The following is a 16610-nucleotide window of genomic DNA, read 5'->3' as shown; positions in this document are numbered from 1 at the left end:
GGATCCAGCTCCCCTGGGCTCCAGCCCACTGCTGGTGGTGCTGATGGGGCCCCAGCTCCCCCAGCAGTGCCACTCGCTGTCCCTGCTGCCAGGGCACACCTCGGTGTGGGCAGGGGGTTCAGCAAGTCCTGCTCGTGGTGTGGTGAGGGGACACGGTGCTGGATTAGCTCCATTCCAGAGCAGCCTCTGCCCCTGGGGTGCTCTGGGGGCAGCTGCAAAGCTGGGGCCAGCTTCAACACCGAGGAGCCTCAATCATAGAAATCTTCACAATATTTCTGTTGGAAGGGAACTTAAATCTCACCTCCTTGCAAGCCCTGCTGTGGGCAGGACACCTTCCACTGGACCAGTTTGCTCGAAGCCCTGTCCAGCCAGCCTTGGACACTTCCAGGGATGGGGCATCCACAGTTTCTCTGGGAAACGTGTGCCAGGGCGTTTTTGCACAGATAATTTCTTCCCAACATCTACTCTAAATCCTGATTTTTCGGTTAAAAACGGCTCCCTCTGTCCCTGTGCAAAGCCCCGTGGCTGGCAGGGCGCTGAGCCCGTGCCGGGGTCCAGGGCAGCTCAGCCCCGCGCTTCCGTCGCGGTTTGAAACCCCGCAGGCTCCGAGCCCGGGGGCCGCGGTGAGCAGGGGTGTCTGTATTTTCATTGGAGCTCCCGGGAGCGTAATCCTGTTAAGGGCTGAGCGTCTGATTCAGCTGTCCTGCTATATGGCTAATCCTGCCAGCGGGAGCGCGCATTGTCCCGGCCCTGCTGCCAGCCCCGCTGCTCCCCCGGGAAGCGAGCCCCCAGAAAACCTGGGAATTGTGCGGGGCTGTGTGGGCTCCTTTGAACTCTGCTGAGCCGCTCGGCCCCCCGGGCACGGCGGGCACCCCGGCCAGAGCACGGCAAATTCCGCCTTTGATCCCTTTGTGCGCTCTGGGGGCTCTGCTGCTCAATAGATCGCAGCCAGGGAGTTAATTTACTCATTATCCCTACATTTGCCAGGATTTAAATGCCGTTTTCGCGCACGTCCTCCCTTCATTTGTGTGATTTCCCCTTATTTCGAGGACTATTGCCCTCCTGCCGGGGCTGGGTCTCGCAGGCAGGACAGCCAGGTGGGGTCGGTGTCACTCCTGGCTGCCTTGGCTGGGCTGAAAATGCTCTTAAAAAATAAGATTGCTACAGAAAAAGCCATTTTAGTTGCAAAAAAAAATTTTGATAACATGTGGGTTTGCCTACTTCTCCACTGAAAAAATAAAAATAATCCAGTGCTGATGAATAAGAAATATGTGGATAGAGATGGTAATAAAATGGGTGGGTTCTTCTGGTAACTGTGAGGGTGTGGAGATCCACGGTGCCAGGGACACTGAAGGTTTCACTGTGCACCAGCCTTGCACTGGGTTCATTTTGGCCATTTGGTGAAATTTGGCCACAGCCCTTCTGTTGAGCAGATGCTCCAGGAATGCCCATTTCATCACTTTCCACTATAACCTGAGACAGTGAATCTGGGGTTAAAAGCCTGAAGGAAAGCTGATAAATGTGTATAATATAAACTATTGAAGACTAAAAAATTCTGAAAACACTGGAGAAAGTAAATACAATAAATTTGGGGCGACATTTCTCTTCCTATCTCAGGTTTTCCAGCAACAGCTTTCCAGCCCTGTCAGAGCCCAGAACTCCACGTCACCTCCAGACAGGGTGGGCTGGAGGAGATGGATGGGTGCCCTTGGCCACTGCTTTGGTCTGTGTGGAGTATGTTGTGGCTATGCAAAGCATGGTGGGGGCTTTTTGCTGTCTTACCGGGCTTTTTTTGATGACCAATTCCCCCTTGGCTGTCGGAATCCTGCCTACCAAGCCTGTCCCTGCCCAGGGCTGTGGGGCTGGCAGTGGACACTGTGCTCTGGGTCCCTTCTGGTGCCACTCGCAGTCACAGGGGTTTTGTGAAGATGCTGAGATGCCTCCAGGGCCCTGCTGTGTGCACTCAGCACGGTCCTGTTTACCCAGCAGCGCCAGGGCACTCAGCCCTTTGTCAGGGTGGGTTGCTCCACGTTTGCTGGCTGCCGTGTGAGGCTGTCAGCCCCTGGGGCCCGGGCTGAGCTGCCCAGGGCCTTGGGATGAGCATCCAAGTGACCCCCAGGCACGCAGCCTCCCGCGGGGCCGGCGCTTGGCTCCCCACCAACCTCCCTCCTCATAATTTTGCCTGAATGCTTTGCAAATCAGCCAGCAACCAATTTATCCCTGAAGGATTTTGGAGATGTCACTGTGGGAATGTTAGACCCACGTGAAGCACATGTAGCCACATCCTCCCCGAGCACTCCTCACTGCCCACCCGGGTGCCTGGCTTCTGAGCTCTCCGGAGGGGCACAGGCACTGTAAGGTGATCACACAGTTCTGAACGAAGGAGCAGCTCGTAGGAAGACCTTTGCCTCTCACAAACAGCCTTCTGTGGCCAGCGAAGGGCTGCCCACATCCTGCTCCCCCCTGCCCTGTAGCAGCCTTGGCAGCCTGTCACTCCCTGGGCACACGGGCACAGCTACGGGCTGGTGCAAAGGGCTGTTTCAACAGGCACGGGGCATGTTCCTGAGTGGCTGGCTGTGGGGATAATCCCCCAGTCTGGGAGGTTTGGCATCCCAGCCGCTGGGAAATAAAAGGCAGGCGTGGTGGTGGCTGTGTCTGTCCTGGTGGCTGTGTCTGTCTGTCCTGGTGGCTGTGTCCGTCCTGCACTGACTGACTGTGCCCGGGCTGGTCACCTGCTCCTGGGCAATTCTGACCTTGTGTGCTTTCAAACCCCGAGTGCAACCTGAGTCCAGAGCTGGTAGAACCAGCAGGTGGTGAGGGTGAGGCTGGCAGCAGGAGCGTGACACCATTCCTGGAATGGTGCCCTTGACACCCCTCGTTTCTTGGATGTCCCGAGCCTTGGAAGGACAGGCTGGCGTGTGCCAGGGGACGAGCTGCTGGCCTGGCTGCTCTCCACGGGCTCTGGGAGGAGAGCTCCCCTCTGGGTGCTGCTTTTCTCCAGCAGTGGTCCCTGTCTGACCCCATCCCTGCTTCCTGCAGTGGCGCTTCCAGGGCCGGGCTGCCAGCCTGGCCCTGCGCTGGAATTCCCGTTACGGTGTCTGCAGCCAGTTCCCATCTGGTCCTTCATTCATGTGATTAATCTGCCAAAGAAATTCCTGATGTAAACACAGCATTATCAGAATTTACTCCGGACTTGGCCCCTGGACTCCCTGCCAGCTTTTGCTGGAATTGCACTTCTGCTACAGCAACTCTTCAGTGCAAACAAAGCAGGCGCAGGCAGGGCGGGAGGCCGGCGCGGGCTGGGGAGGCAGGGATGCTGCGGGTCAGCCCGGGAGAGGCTGCGGGTGCGATCCTACAGGGATCAGCTGTTCCAGGGCAGCCAGGAGGCAGGAATGCCGCGGCCGCTGGAATGTTTCAGCATGCTGGAGCGAGGAAGACCCGCTGCGACCGCGGCCGCGCTCCCTGCGCTGCCGCAGGCTCTGGCAGCGGCTCCCAGCAGGAGCCCCGGGGACAGGCCCCGCTCCGGGGACCCCACACGGGCCGGGACGGACCCCGGGGGTCCATGCGGACAGCGGAGAGAGGCCGGGCAGCCCGCTCGGTGCCCGCTGCTGCGGCTCGGGACGGACAGACGGACAGACGGACAGCGCGGGGCGCGGCGGAGCCGGGGACGGACCCGCAGCGCTACCTGCTGGCTACGGGCCCGGCTGGCCCGGCTCGGTCCCGGCCCGGCCCGTCCCGGCCCGCGGGAGGGGCGCACACCTGCGGGAGATGCGCCTGGTCCCAGCTCTGAGACCCCGGCCCGGCAGGGGATGGGGGTCGCAGTGAGCAGCAGGAGGTGCCCCGCGTTACCTCTCTGAGCTCTGGGCTGTCAGCATCACTTAGTGAGGTGTTACAGGGCAGCCTCCAACATGCTGCTTTTCTGCTGAAATAATGGCATTTTGACGTGGGTTTGTGGCAAAGGGCCTTTGAGAGATGCTGGCAAGAGCCAGTGCCACAGGGACTGGAGTGGGACGAGGACTGTCCCTAGGCACAGGTGGGGTGGTCATGGGCTGACCCTCGCAGGAATTTCCCTCTTTAACGTGATGTTAAAGTGATGCTTGTGGGTGTGCAGTTTTGTGTAGAGCTGTTTGCACCTACCAAAAACTCTGCTAATGCAAATAGCCAAAAGGCTCCCAGTTGTTTATTTCCTGGGCAGGGGTAAAACGCTGCAGCCTCTGTGTCCAGGGTGCTGGGATCAGGATGCTGCAGGGTCACAGGAAGTCTCTCATGGAAGGTGTTTTTCAAAAGACACAAGTTTCCCCCTGGAGCAGCTGTGGAATATTTCAATGTATAAAGTAATTTTCCCAGCTATTTTGTCAAAGAGAAGTTTTTAATATAGATTATCTTCCAACTTTATAGAGCTTTTATCTCCTTTTTCATTCCGTGGAAGAAAAAGTCACTTCCCACTTGCTCCCCCAGCAGCATTCCAGCTGGGATGGCTCTCCCACACCCCGCTGTCAGTGCCCTGTCCTCTGCACGATCTGCTCAGGCCTTGCAGAGCCCCGAGGCTGTTTGTGCACCAGGGCACCGTGACCCTTCCTGCTGGCTGTGTCTGGGGGGATAAGAACCTGCCCACGCTCAGCAGGGGCGAAAACTCACCCTGCATCCAGCTGGGTCTCCATCCTGTCTTCTCCCAGATCTCATCCTGCTCAGGGGGCTGCAGGAGGGGTCCCAGTGCCCCTGCCCTGCTCAGGGGGCTGCAGGAGGGGTCCCAGTGCCCCTGCCCTGCTCAGGGGGGCTGCAGGGGGCTGCCCCAGGGCTGCTGCCCTGCCCCAGGGCCTGGAGGGGCGGGCAGGGCAGGATCCCAGCTCCCACAACAGTCCGCAGCCATCACTCGCGCGCGCGAGCTCTGTGTTTGTTTTTGTAATCCCCCTTTTTTTTAATTGTGATTTTAGCGGTGGTGAAAGGTGCTGGATTGACAGGCTGTGGAGACGGAAGGGCCTCTGAACTCCACAGAAGTTTACATTTACAAAGGACACAGAGAATAAATAGAAGACAGTGTTTAGAGTCCTCTGTAGACACTTCAGACTTGCTTATAATTCTGCAGCAATTCCATCACCTCCAAAGTGATTGATGCTCTCTATAAAGTCTTGCCTTAAAACATTTTCCTATGTGTCAGGGGAAGAAGTTTATTACACTTTACTGAAAGGGCAGGATTTGTCTTGAGCTGAAGGCTGAGTCCTTCCCAGCCCTATCCCCAGGAGAAAAAATAATCAGAGTGCTGGAAAAAAGGAGCCTGACCCAAGGCAGGCGTGTGGTTTGTGGTTAGCCAGGTCGAGTGCTGGGTGTGGGGATGGAGCTCTCCCTGAGTGCTCCAAACAGGGCAGGAGTAACAGATTTTCATCAAACTGTTGTTTGCTAAAAGCTTACATTTTCTTTCAGTGGAAACATGAGATGAATTTGCTTTTGACAAAGAGAAAATCTCTTTTTTTTTTAATTAAATCACCAAATACATTGAGAAGAGACTGCTTTGGGATAGAGCTGCTTGTGCTCTGATAAAAGCAACAGAGATCACAGGTCTAAGTCTCATTCTATATTTCCACTGCAGCAGTTGTTTTGGTTTGTTTTTAGCATGGAAAATTCAGAGCAAGGTAGTGCTTTTTCTCCCTGTGCCAGGGCATTCCCAGGGCCATGGCACCATGGGGCTCTGGGGGGGCTCAGCTGCCCTGATGCACTCACAGGAAGGCAGTGCAGGTGATTTGGGAGCTTGGGTGGGTTTTGGGGTGCTGGCAGCAGGGTTTCCCTTCCCACACAGTGCTAGCGAGGTCTTGGTGCTGCAGGGATGGCCAGCTGGGCTGGAAGTGGAAATCTCCCTGCTGTAAAAGAAAAGGAAAATTATGTAAGGGGTCACTGAGTAATGGAATCATCCAGAACGGACACAGATTTCACCTCGGCAAACACTGGGATACCTTGGGGATGCTAATTTTACAAAGCATCTGAAAATAGCTCACATCTTACCCCCAACCCTGGCCCTGGGCCGACCCCAAGGTTTGCCCAGTGTGGCAGAAGAGAGTCAAGAGCAATGAATAAAAACAGGGCTGTGTGAGGAGCCTGTCAGGAGACAGCAACCTCCTCAGCCGTGGGAGGAAGGCTCTGACAAACCCCAGCCATGCCCCAGGGGCTGCTTCAGCCCCAGCTGATCCCCTGGCGGAGGGACCTGGCCCTGGGAGCAGCAGGGCTGCCTGAGCACCCTCAGTGCCAGCCAGGCCAGCACAGACAGCCCCCCACGCTCTCCTGGCCTCTCCTGGCTTCTGGAAGTGGGCCTTGAGACCAACCCAAGTCTGCTTATTTCCACAGCCACATAATGGACTTGATGGTCTTAGAGGTCTTTTCCAACCTTAATGACTCTGTTTCTATGAAACTCTTGGGAAGGGCAAGCAATGGGTGGGGTTTAGTGCCATGTCAGGCTGCTGTGAGCACCTGATCCCCTTTTTTGCCCCTCTGCCAAGCAGTTTGTCCTTGTGGGTGAGCCAGGCTCCTGTGAGCATCTGAAAGAGGCAAGGTCCAGCTGCCAGGGCTGACATTCACTCACCTGGGGCTTCCTGCAGCTCATCTGCCCCTGACACAGCAGCTGATAAAACACCCAGCATCCCTGAGTGCCTGCTGAGCAGTCAGCCCACGTCTCCAGCCCCAGCACACGCAGAGCCCCTTGGCCCTGGCTGAGGAAACACGGGGCAGATCCCTCCCCCAGGGAGAGGGGACGTTGTTTTCTCCTCTGCAGTTTGGTGGCCTGGAGCAATGAGTGCTTGGTGGCCTTTGGTGGTGGCACTGGTGCCACCCTGGGTCTGTCTGGTGGCTGGGCTGGATCTTTGCCTCAGCTTCACTCCTGCCTTGGGCAGCAAGCTGGGGTGCTGAGGTGAGGCTGAGGGTGATGGTGGGAGCTGGGATGTCTCCCACCCCCTGACACCCCTGGGGACAGGGCTGTGACATCCCCGGGGTCAGGGCTGTGACACTCCTGGGGACAGGGCTGTGACATCCCCGGGGTCAGGGCTGTGACACCCCTGGGGACAGGGCTGTGACACCCCCGGGGTCAGGGCTGTGACATCCCCGGGGGCAGGGCTGTGACATCCCCGGGGTCAGGGCTGTGACACCCCCGGGGTCAGGGCTGTGACACCCCCGGGGTCAGGGCTGTGACACCCCCGGGGGCAGGGCTGTGACATCCGCGGGGGCAGGGCTGTGACACCCCTGGGGGCAGGGCTGTGACATCCCCGGGGGCAGGGCTGTGACACCCCCGGGGACAGGGCTGTGACATCCCGGGGGCAGGGCTGTGACACCCCTGGGGTCAGGGCTGTGACACCCCTGGGGGCAGGGCTGTGACATCCGCGGGGGCAGGGCTGTGACACCCCTGGGGACAGGGCTGTGACATCCCGGGGTCAGGGCTGTGACACCCCGGGGGCAGGGCTGTGACATCCCCGGGGTCAGGGCTGTGACATCCCCGGGGACAGGGCTGGGTGCTGCCGTGCAGCCACGGCCACTGGTGCTGATTTATCGCTGACCCACCCGCAAGGCATCAGCTGTGTCTGCCTGCGTTTAATCTCCACTTCGGTGTCGAGGGAGAGCCCGATGTCAGCTCAGTTAATTGTCTGCTAAAGACTCTGCTCCTTCCTTCTTTCGTGCCGGATTCACCTTTTCTCTTTTCCTTTCTGCAATGCCCTCAGGTAAAAGACAAACGGCAACATATAAAAAATGACCCGAGTCCCTTAATTTGAACCAGAGGAGACAATAACAGTCTGGAGACAGAGCTGGATTTATCTTCTCTCTGCGATGGAGGCCCCTCCTCCGATGGCTGTGGGATGGAGCGAGCAGCATCTGAAGCAAATTGAGGGTAACCTTTCATTCCACGGGGATCTTCCAGCAGGGTTTGCCGGTCCCAGGGACATCTGCAGCCCTCATGCTGGATTTTGGCAGCCTCTGAGCCCATTGTCAGCCAGTTCCACTGCATTAACTGGTAATGGACAGAGGGATGTCTGCCAAGTGGGCCCATGCAGTGGAGCCACGGGGGCTGGGAGTCTGGCCCCGGGCATGGGACAGTGACAGAGCTCGGGCAGCTCTTGGCTGAGGACTCACACTGAGGGCCTTTCCACGGTCTGTTCGTCCCCCCAAACTGCAGCATTTTCCTTCTCTGTGCTGTGTTCCCCCCGGGTGCCTGGAGCGGCTCAGGGAGGAGCTGGGAAAGCAACCAGGGGCTCGCCCTGACGGCTCATTCAGGGGACTTTTCCTTCTTGTGTCCAACAACACGGAAAAACGAGAGTGATGCGTATCAAAAAGAGGAGCAGGGAATCTCTGGCTTGTGGAGCTGGACCAGCAGCTCAGCAGGAGAAGCTGAGTGTCAGACTCACAATGCTTGTGCTGCATTCAGTGTTTACGGGGTTTGCAATTAGCTTGTCCAAGTTTTGAGGTGCTTTCTGTGCCTCAGTCATGGCTTGGTTGCTGTTACAAACTCGCTTTTATGTCCACACCGATTCCATACCAGTCCACTGCCCTCCTGACCATTCCCTTCCCTTCAGTTCTCCAGCTCATTTTCTGATTTGTGATCAAAATCATACAGTGACCAAGGAGTGTGATCAGGACCCTTTATAAAACCTTTAATTGCATTTCGTAACCTCTTTCCCTAAACCACCTTCAGTGTGTTTAGAAACTTCCTCTGCCTTGTTTCCTATTTTGGGTTTGTGCTGTGCAGGGCCAGGAGCTGGACTTGATGGCCCTCGTGGGCTCCTTGCAGCCCAGCATGTTCTGTGATTCCATAATTCCATGATTTGTCGTGCCTCAACTGATGGACAGGTCAGTGAACTGTCAGCCCCATCCCTGACCATGGGAAGCAGCCTTGGGTGCTCTGGAGGGTGCCCATCAGTAGGTTCAGCGTCTTCACAGAATCCCTGCTGAAGCCCTGATAAATCCCTGCTGCAATTTTTTTTAGAAGATTCCTGCAGCTCTTGCTGCCTTTCAGGGATTGTTTGTTTGGTTTTAGCACAATATAAGCAAACTGGAGATTGGAGGAAATTGCAGAGCCCCCAGCAAAGTGCCTGACTCCTATGGAGGAGTGTTTGCACACAAACAGTGATGACAAAGTCGTGGCTTCATCCCTGGGATGTGAAGGGTGCACGGAGAGATTTCATCCCCTAGATCAACAGCTTTTCATTCCCATCCCTCAAATCCAAGGAAGGAAGGAAGGAAGGAAGGAAGGAAGGAAGGAAGGAAGGAAGGAAGGCTGGTAAAAACCTCTGTCCTGGGATTTTGGCTGCCAGCCTGGTACCAGCAGGGATTCAGATTGTCTGGTTCAGGCTGAGCCCAGCAGCGTGCTGTGGGTTCTGTGGGTGCTGTGACAGTGCCAGAACATCAGCAGCAGGACATGGCCCTCCCTGTGTCACCTCGGGCAAGCAGAAAAACAAACAAACCCAGGCTAATGGCCAAAGCATCTTCTGGGGGACATGCAACTTCCCAACTTTATTTTAAAAAATAAGGAAAAAAGTAAATTTTCTCTGTCAGAGTGCAGCTATCAGCACACAATGGCACTTACAAATATTATAAACAACGGTGTCAGTTTATAGGGCTGCAGACGTTTTCCGGTGGCTCGCTCAGCTTCCCTCTGCCCAGCGAGCTGGAAGCAGGGCAGGACGGCCAGGACGAGCCTGGGGAATGGGGGACAGGCAGAAGGGTCTGTGCAGTCACTGGGTTCCTCCGTGCCCCACTGCCCTGGCACTGGAGCCGCTCCGCTCGCAGCCCGGGCGGGACGGGCCCGGCTCCCGGAGCCTCCCCGGCGCTCCTCCCGGCTGCCGCTCGTTTTCTCCCACCTCAGCACTTTCCCTGCCGGCAGCCCCGTCAGCGGCAGGCTGTAAATCAGAGCCCAGGCCCGTGTGGCCGCGCTCTCAGCCGGGGAGCACGCTGCTCTCGAGGGCTGGGGAGGAATTATCCCGGCAGCGAAGGAAACCACCCTGGCGTGCGCTGCCCGCTGCCCCTGCCGCTCGCTGCTGCGCTTCCCCGCAGGCTCAGCTGCCGTGGGAAGGGCTTTTCCCGGCTCGGGGTGGATGCCGGGCAGAGCATCCCCGCTCCCCGCGGCTGCTGCGCTCGGGAGCGGAGGGGTCTGCTCCCTGCTGCTCCGCAGCGCTGAATCCCACCCAAAGCCGCTTCGTTCTGCGCGCTCGGGGCTGCAGACCGCGTGCTGGAGCTGCACTGCTGGCGCTGCTGCTCTCACCTGGCAGATGCAGCGAGCGAGGCACACCCTGCAACGCTCGCACACGGGGAGGCCGAGGATTTATCAGATCAGTACGTGACTGACAGATAAGGGACTCCCACAGAGCAAAGACAAGAGCAGGGGAGCCACAAAGCTCCGAGCTTGGACCTGAATCAAGGAATTCACAGCCCCTCTTGTTCAGGCAGGTTATAGCAGAAAATTTGCCAAATCAACCGAATGCCATAAAAACTTTCTTGAGGAAGGGTTGGGGCAGAGATGGGTTTATTAAAAACACACACCAATAGCCCCGTGTCCCACCCTGGTATTTATGAGATGCACGTGGAGGGTGTTGATAGCAGAGGCATTTTTGGAAGTCAGTAAAACAGAAAAAGAGATTCCTCTTGGTGAGGAGGGGTGGTGACTTTGAACGCATTGAGGGCAATGAAGGAGATCATTCCATTGTTCTAAGATTTCCATAACTCACTGTGCTTAAGCACATAAAAATGTAGACATTCTGGCAATAAAGTTTGGGTAATTTTTGAGTATGAATCAAAAATCTCTCCCTCGTGCTCCCCTCCCCCTTGCTCTGCCTTTTGTTGTTGCTGCAGGCGCTGCCCCCCCGCTCGCCCGCTCCACCCCATGGCCTCACGAATGGAAAAATGTCTTCAGCAGAACCCTCCCAGCTCCTCATTCCCTAATCTGCAGCATCTGTGCCCAGCCCCGACGCCCTTCCCAGCTCACGCTCACGAGCACGTGCAGGTCCAGCTTTTCCTGCCAGGCAGCTCGGCAGGTGGAGGTGGCACTGCGCCAGCAGCCTGGTGGTGTCACCTGTGGTGGTGTCACCTGTGGTGGTGTCACCTGTCACCTCTGTGCTGGGGCTCCGCTGCCTGGGCAGGGTGAGGGTCCCTCAGGCAGAACTGCTGCAGGGCCAGAGCCACAGCCCAGCAGGTGCCTGCCCGCTCTTTGCTGTCCTTTGCAGGCCAGAGAGGTCCGGTTTGGGTTGTTTTTATTTCTTTTTGTCTTGCCCAGTGTTTTTAGCCTGCTCCAGGGATGAAAAGTTCAGAACCTTGAGCTGTGCTGATGGAGCCGTGGTGGCACAGGGTGGGAATTCCATCCTGCCCTGAGTCTGAGTGCTCACACTCCTTCCTCAGGGCTCCCAGCAGACCTCGCACTGCACCTCTGGGCTTGTTCCTTTTTGTCCTTCCCCTTTTCCTCTCTCTCTTTTTTTTTTCTTTTTTTTTCAGCGAACAACTTTATTTCCCACTTTGACATTTTCCAGACCCACCTGGGAGCCTGCTTGCCAGAAGGAGAAATGGCACAAGAGGAAATACATCTTCACAGCCTCGAGAGAGGAGAAGGTTGGAATCCGAGTCCATAAACAGCGTTGCTGTGCAGTGAGCAAAGACAGAGCAGGTTGGGCTCTGGAGAGTGTAACCCCACCTCTGCTGCTCCACTGCCAATTAAAAATAAAGAAGTGGAACTTGTTTGTTTTTCCCTCTCAGACCGGGGATGCTGTGCAAGGAAAACCCCTTTGAGAATGGGGAGCTTTTCTCTTGGGGCCTCCTGGGACACACAATGGCTCTGACCTGGCCTGGCTCCCTGGACCTGTCAAGAGCCGCTATGGAAAATTCCCATTTCTGCCCCAAACCATCAGCCCAGCTCCTTCCACTACCCTAAATGTGGCCACAGTGCACAACCCCTGTGTCCTTGTCCCCAGCTGTGAGCTGTGTTCTCCTCCTGCCACTGCCCTGCCTCAGCTTCAACCAGGCAGCACTGCAGAGGTTTAGCTTTCATTTAAACAGGTTTCTCTGGCTTTGCAGAAGGCAGGTTGCTGAGGGATGGCAGTGAGGTGCTGCACAGCTGCTTCCTTCAGTGCATTTCTTCTGAGCACTGTCAGTGTCCATGCTGACAGCTCAGAAAACGTGGGGAAATCAATCAGACACACTGGTGCTTTATTTTATAATGCTCAGCGCCTGATGTTGATTGAAGCTCCTTCCCAGTGTTTTAATGCTGACACCTGGTCACCCAGGGCTGTCCCCAGCAGTGAATTACCCGAGTGCAGAGCATCATTTACTCTCCCACCTTGGCTCACCGGAGCACAGAGCATTTTTCTGTTCCTGGAATTGCCAGGATCACCTGTGCACTTGTCCCGGGCAGCCCTGGAATGATGGATATGGCCCGGGCAGGGAGGAAGAGCTGCAGGGCTCCCACAGCCCATCCCCACAGCCCTCGCCCTCCTGCCCCACCACAACTTTCATCCCTTCACCCTTTTTTTCCGACTCACTGAGCAACAACTGTCATGTTTATACTCTTCCCCCCCAGTCCTGCTCTGCTTCAAGGATTAAGCTTTCATCCTTCATTATGAGCTTCTCCCCCAGGCAACTTTTTCCACGAAGAAAAAGGAATTTCTGGGATTTTGCTTTTAAGAGATTATGTTACTAAGCATGTGTGTGTTTGTGCCGAGGTGAGGAGCTTTCCCACACACACGGGTGATCTCACGTCCTGGGGCAGTGTGAGTGGGGTGCTGTGGGGGGGACGGGTCCCTGGCGTGCCCTTCCTCCCCTTGTGCTCCTGCATCCTCCTCTCCCCTCAGAGTGGGGCACCCACGAGGGGTCCATGGCCCCGTGATGTTCCCCTGGGGCCAGGGTGGATCCCCCCACCACACTGGTGTGTGTCACCCCTCTGGGATGAGGGATACAGGACGGGCATCCCTGGGGATCTGCGGTCTCATCCTGGCTCCCTAATTTGGGGGCCATTTGAGCCAGAACCACCAAATACACCAAGGCTGAGCTGGGGCTTTCCCCATCTCCAGCACCACGAGGGTGCCCCTGAGGGGCTCAGGGCTTGGCAGAACTGGGAGCACCCCCTTTGCCTGGGGGGAAAGCGCTGGCCTCGCCGAGCTCCCACGGAACCTCAGCCGCTCACAGGGAGCTGAGAGCACGCCTGGAGGCTCGGCCAGCCCAGGGCTTGGCTGCACAGTGACTGCTGAGCAAGGTTGTGCTTTCATTGGCAGCAGCTCGTGTTATTAAATCCTTTTCAGGAGCTCATCGAAGCCCAGCAAATTAACATAAGGGAAGCACAACAGATAATGTCAACCGACCAAAATAATCCAAGCCTGCAGTTACAGCAGGGAAGGCATAAACACAGCCCAGGAGGAGTAACTGCGGCTTGTTCAGCGTCAGCATCTGGGCTGCTGCTGCTTAGCAAGCACTCCGGTTCTGCTGGGAAATAACCAAGGGAACGTCAGGTGCAGGCTCTGAGAAATCCCAGCCCCAGCCAAACCTCGGGCTCTGGGGGATGCTGGTGTGGGGCTGCTCGGGGGACACTCGGGGCCGTGGCCTGACAGGCGTGGGGGGAGCACAGGCAGAGCCCCCCAGAGCTGGGACATCCCCACCCCTCCACACCAGCCGGGACGAGCCGCGGCTGCACCCGCTGAGTCACGGCGCTGAGTCAGACCTTGCTCCTCCTCTGTGCACCAAACGCTGCTTATTCGGGTGCTCTCGGGGGCAGCACAAACACGGGCTCCTGGAGAGACAAGAAGCTTGTCCCCTGCTTCAGCTGTAGCCGGTGTATGCAATAATTAACAATTAAATACATGACCAGCTTGCTGCTTCGCTGCCGGAGCCGCTGCCATGATCCTGCTGTTGGGAAGCTAAATGATTCCCAGCTTTCCCCTGCTTTTTGACAAGTTGTTTTCAACTTAGAAGTCAATAAATAAAACTAGTAGCTTCTGCTGAGCTTAAAGTCAGCTGGAAAAGAACACTGAGAAATGTCTCTCTGGCCCAAGCACATACAGCCTTCAGAGCCCCCCAAAACACCCTGAGCAGCAGGTCTGTATCACACATGCAGACACACACTGTTGTGGGTATTAAAGAGCCTAAATCTGATTAAAGCCTTTCTATCCCCACCAGTGGTCAATTCCAGAAACCAGCTCACCCAGGAGGCTGAATTCATTTCATCCCCAAAGTCTAATTAAAGCCATTAGTGTATTCCTTGTCTTTCTGATAAGATCAAAGCATTCCAAGAGCCCGGCATTACCTTATTTTCAAGACAATTATACAACATATAGCATCGATTTATTCTGCCTCCAGCTGTACACATTTATCTCTGTCTATCAGCGGGTAATCGGTCCCATCAGACCCAGCCCAGCCCGGGCTCTCAGCTGAGGAGTGCCTGCACTCACCAGGCCGGCTTTCTTTGTCACCCTCGCCTCAAATTATCTCCCGAGGCAGTGCCCAGTGTCAGAGCCCGGGGCCCACGGCCGCGGAGGGACGTGGGACGTGTCCAGGCTGCTGTGGGGCTGTTGGGGTGGCCACGGTGGCCTGTGGAGGAGTCGGGGCAGCCACAAGGTCCCCTGGTCCCCTCTGTCCCCGCCTGGCCCCGCGCAGCCCCAGCTCCCAGCGGTGCGGGTCCGTGGGTGTGTGGGTCCATGGATGGCGGGGCTGTGCGGGGCTGTGCAGATCCATGGATGGCGGGGCTGTGCAGATTCATGGCTGTGCAGATCCATGGATCTGTGTGGCTGTGCAGATCCATGGATCTGTGTGGCTGTGCAGATCCATGGATGGCGGGGCTGTGCAGATCCATGGATCTGTGTGGCTGTGCAGATCCATGGATGGCGGGGCTGTGCAGATCCATGGATGGCGGGGCTGTGCAGATCCATGGATCTGTGTGGCTGTGCAGATCCATGGATGGCGGGGCTGTGCAGATCCATGGATGGCGGGGCTGTGCAGATTCATGGCTGTGCAGATCCATGGATCTGTGTGGCTGTGCAGATCCATGGATGGCGGGGCTGTGCAGATCCATGGATGGCGGGGCTGTGCAGATTCATGGCTCTGCAGATCCATGGATGGCGGGGCTGTGCGGCTCCGCGGGTGTCCTTGCCCTGGGGTCCCGCTGCTGTCCCAGGTGCCCTGCCCAGCCCTGCCGGGACCCTCGGGCACGGCGGGCTCAGCAGCGCCGGGGCCGGGCGGCGGGCACGGGGCGCTCTCCCCTCCCATAAACATCCCTCCGGCAGCTCACGGCCCCTGCAAGAGCCGAGCTGTGAATTTTCATCTCTCAGCTAATCAACTCGCCGGCTAGTCCAAACTTGTCAGGAGCTTTATCCCTGCCCCGCCAGCCTCCTCCCGGCCCACGAGTGACAGAAGACGTTCCCATCCCTTCCCGAGACACATCCAGCTGCTGCAAAAACAAACATCCTCCCGCTGGTGATTCCTCCTCGTCAAACAGCGCTGACCCTGGTTCCCCGGGGAGCATCTGCGCTGCGCCCGTGCCCGGCGCACCCCGAGCGCCGCCAGGGAAGGGCGATGGTTGCGGCGGGCTCCTGCCTGGGCCTGGCGTTTATTAATCGCTGCTTCTCCCGATTCCTCTGTGACAAAAGATTAATCACCCGGCCGAGGCTCCTGCAGACGAGAGGCAGCTGTGGCAGCGCCGGGCTCCCCGCGGAGCCCCTGTCCCTCCTCTGTCCCTCTGGGACGGGCGAGCCCAGCCCGGTGCCTTCGGGAGGCTCAGCGAGGTCTGGGCAGGCACACCGAGGGTTCCCACGGGCTGCTCCTGCCCGCGGCTCCCCCACGGCCAGGCCAAGTTTCTGTCTGGGTTTATTTTGTCACCGTGCGACCTTGCATTAAACACCCCGGGTGCTGTGCCTGGGCCAAAGCTTGGCTGTGGGCAGCTGTTCCTGCAGGACACCCCGGAGACCCCGCTCTTCACCCTCCAAGCGTTTATCAGGGTTTGCAGCTGTTCCAGCTCTGCCAGCACCTTCCCATTGCTGGCAGCTGGCTGCAGGGGCTGCAGCAGCAGAGCCATCCCGGGGTGGGCACTGGGCACTGCTGGGCAGCACAGGGGCTCCCGAGGGGTCTCTGCCCACGGCATGTGGGCACCGGGCGAGTTTGTGCCCAGGCCCAGGAAACAAACACCAGAAGGATGTACGAACTGGGAGCAGAGAGCTGCTGCCCAAGCACGAGTTGTTCCAAACTCCAAATCCAGCTCCCTGTCTTCATCCCGAGCGGGACGATGGCCCTGGAGGGGTTTCCCAGGTCCCCTAACCCGCTCCGGAGGCCGGGGAGGCTCTCCGGGCTGCGGGGCCGTGGGGCGAGCGGCGCCGGGCCGGCGCCCCGGGGTTATCAGCGAGAGGAATTGCGGGGCAGGGAAGCGGGGTGGGCAGGGCTCAGCTTCTTGGCATGTTTGCTTGTGCTAAACCTGCGGCATGAAAACTCTTCACAGCAACACTCAGCGCCTGAAGCCTTCCCTGGCCGCGGGCAGCCGGCGGAGGGCAGAGCCGGGCTCTGCAGACAAGCCGTGCCCAGGCACCGGAGCTCGTGCTCGGGCTGAGCGCACGCCAGGGCAAAAGGGCTTTTTCCGACAGAAATGTAGCAGTTTTGAGGGCAACCACGCTTCCCGGGGG

The 16610-nt window shown here is 57.6% G+C and overlaps 2 long non-coding RNA genes across 2 annotated transcripts; one reads left to right on the top strand and one right to left on the bottom strand.

The window, feature by feature from the left end:
* Positions 1-5460: 5460 nt before the first annotated feature.
* LOC135286123 (uncharacterized) lies at positions 5461-7005 on the bottom strand. The gene is made up of 2 exons (XR_010350612.1): positions 6572-7005; positions 5461-5855 (listed from the first exon to the last, which is right to left on the bottom strand). It is a non-coding gene; the product is annotated as an uncharacterized LOC135286123 (long non-coding RNA).
* A 436-nt stretch (positions 7006-7441) lies between these two features.
* On the top strand, positions 7442-11694 carry LOC135286122 (uncharacterized). Its single transcript, XR_010350611.1, has 3 exons — positions 7442-7604; positions 7698-7864; positions 11490-11694. It is a non-coding gene; the product is annotated as an uncharacterized LOC135286122 (long non-coding RNA).
* Positions 11695-16610: the final 4916 nt, after the last annotated feature.

Source organism: Passer domesticus, chromosome 25, assembly GCF_036417665.1.
Source record: "Passer domesticus isolate bPasDom1 chromosome 25, bPasDom1.hap1, whole genome shotgun sequence".
Taxonomy (NCBI): domain Eukaryota; kingdom Metazoa; phylum Chordata; class Aves; order Passeriformes; family Passeridae; genus Passer; species Passer domesticus.
This window is presented reverse-complemented; position numbering and strand designations above follow the sequence as displayed.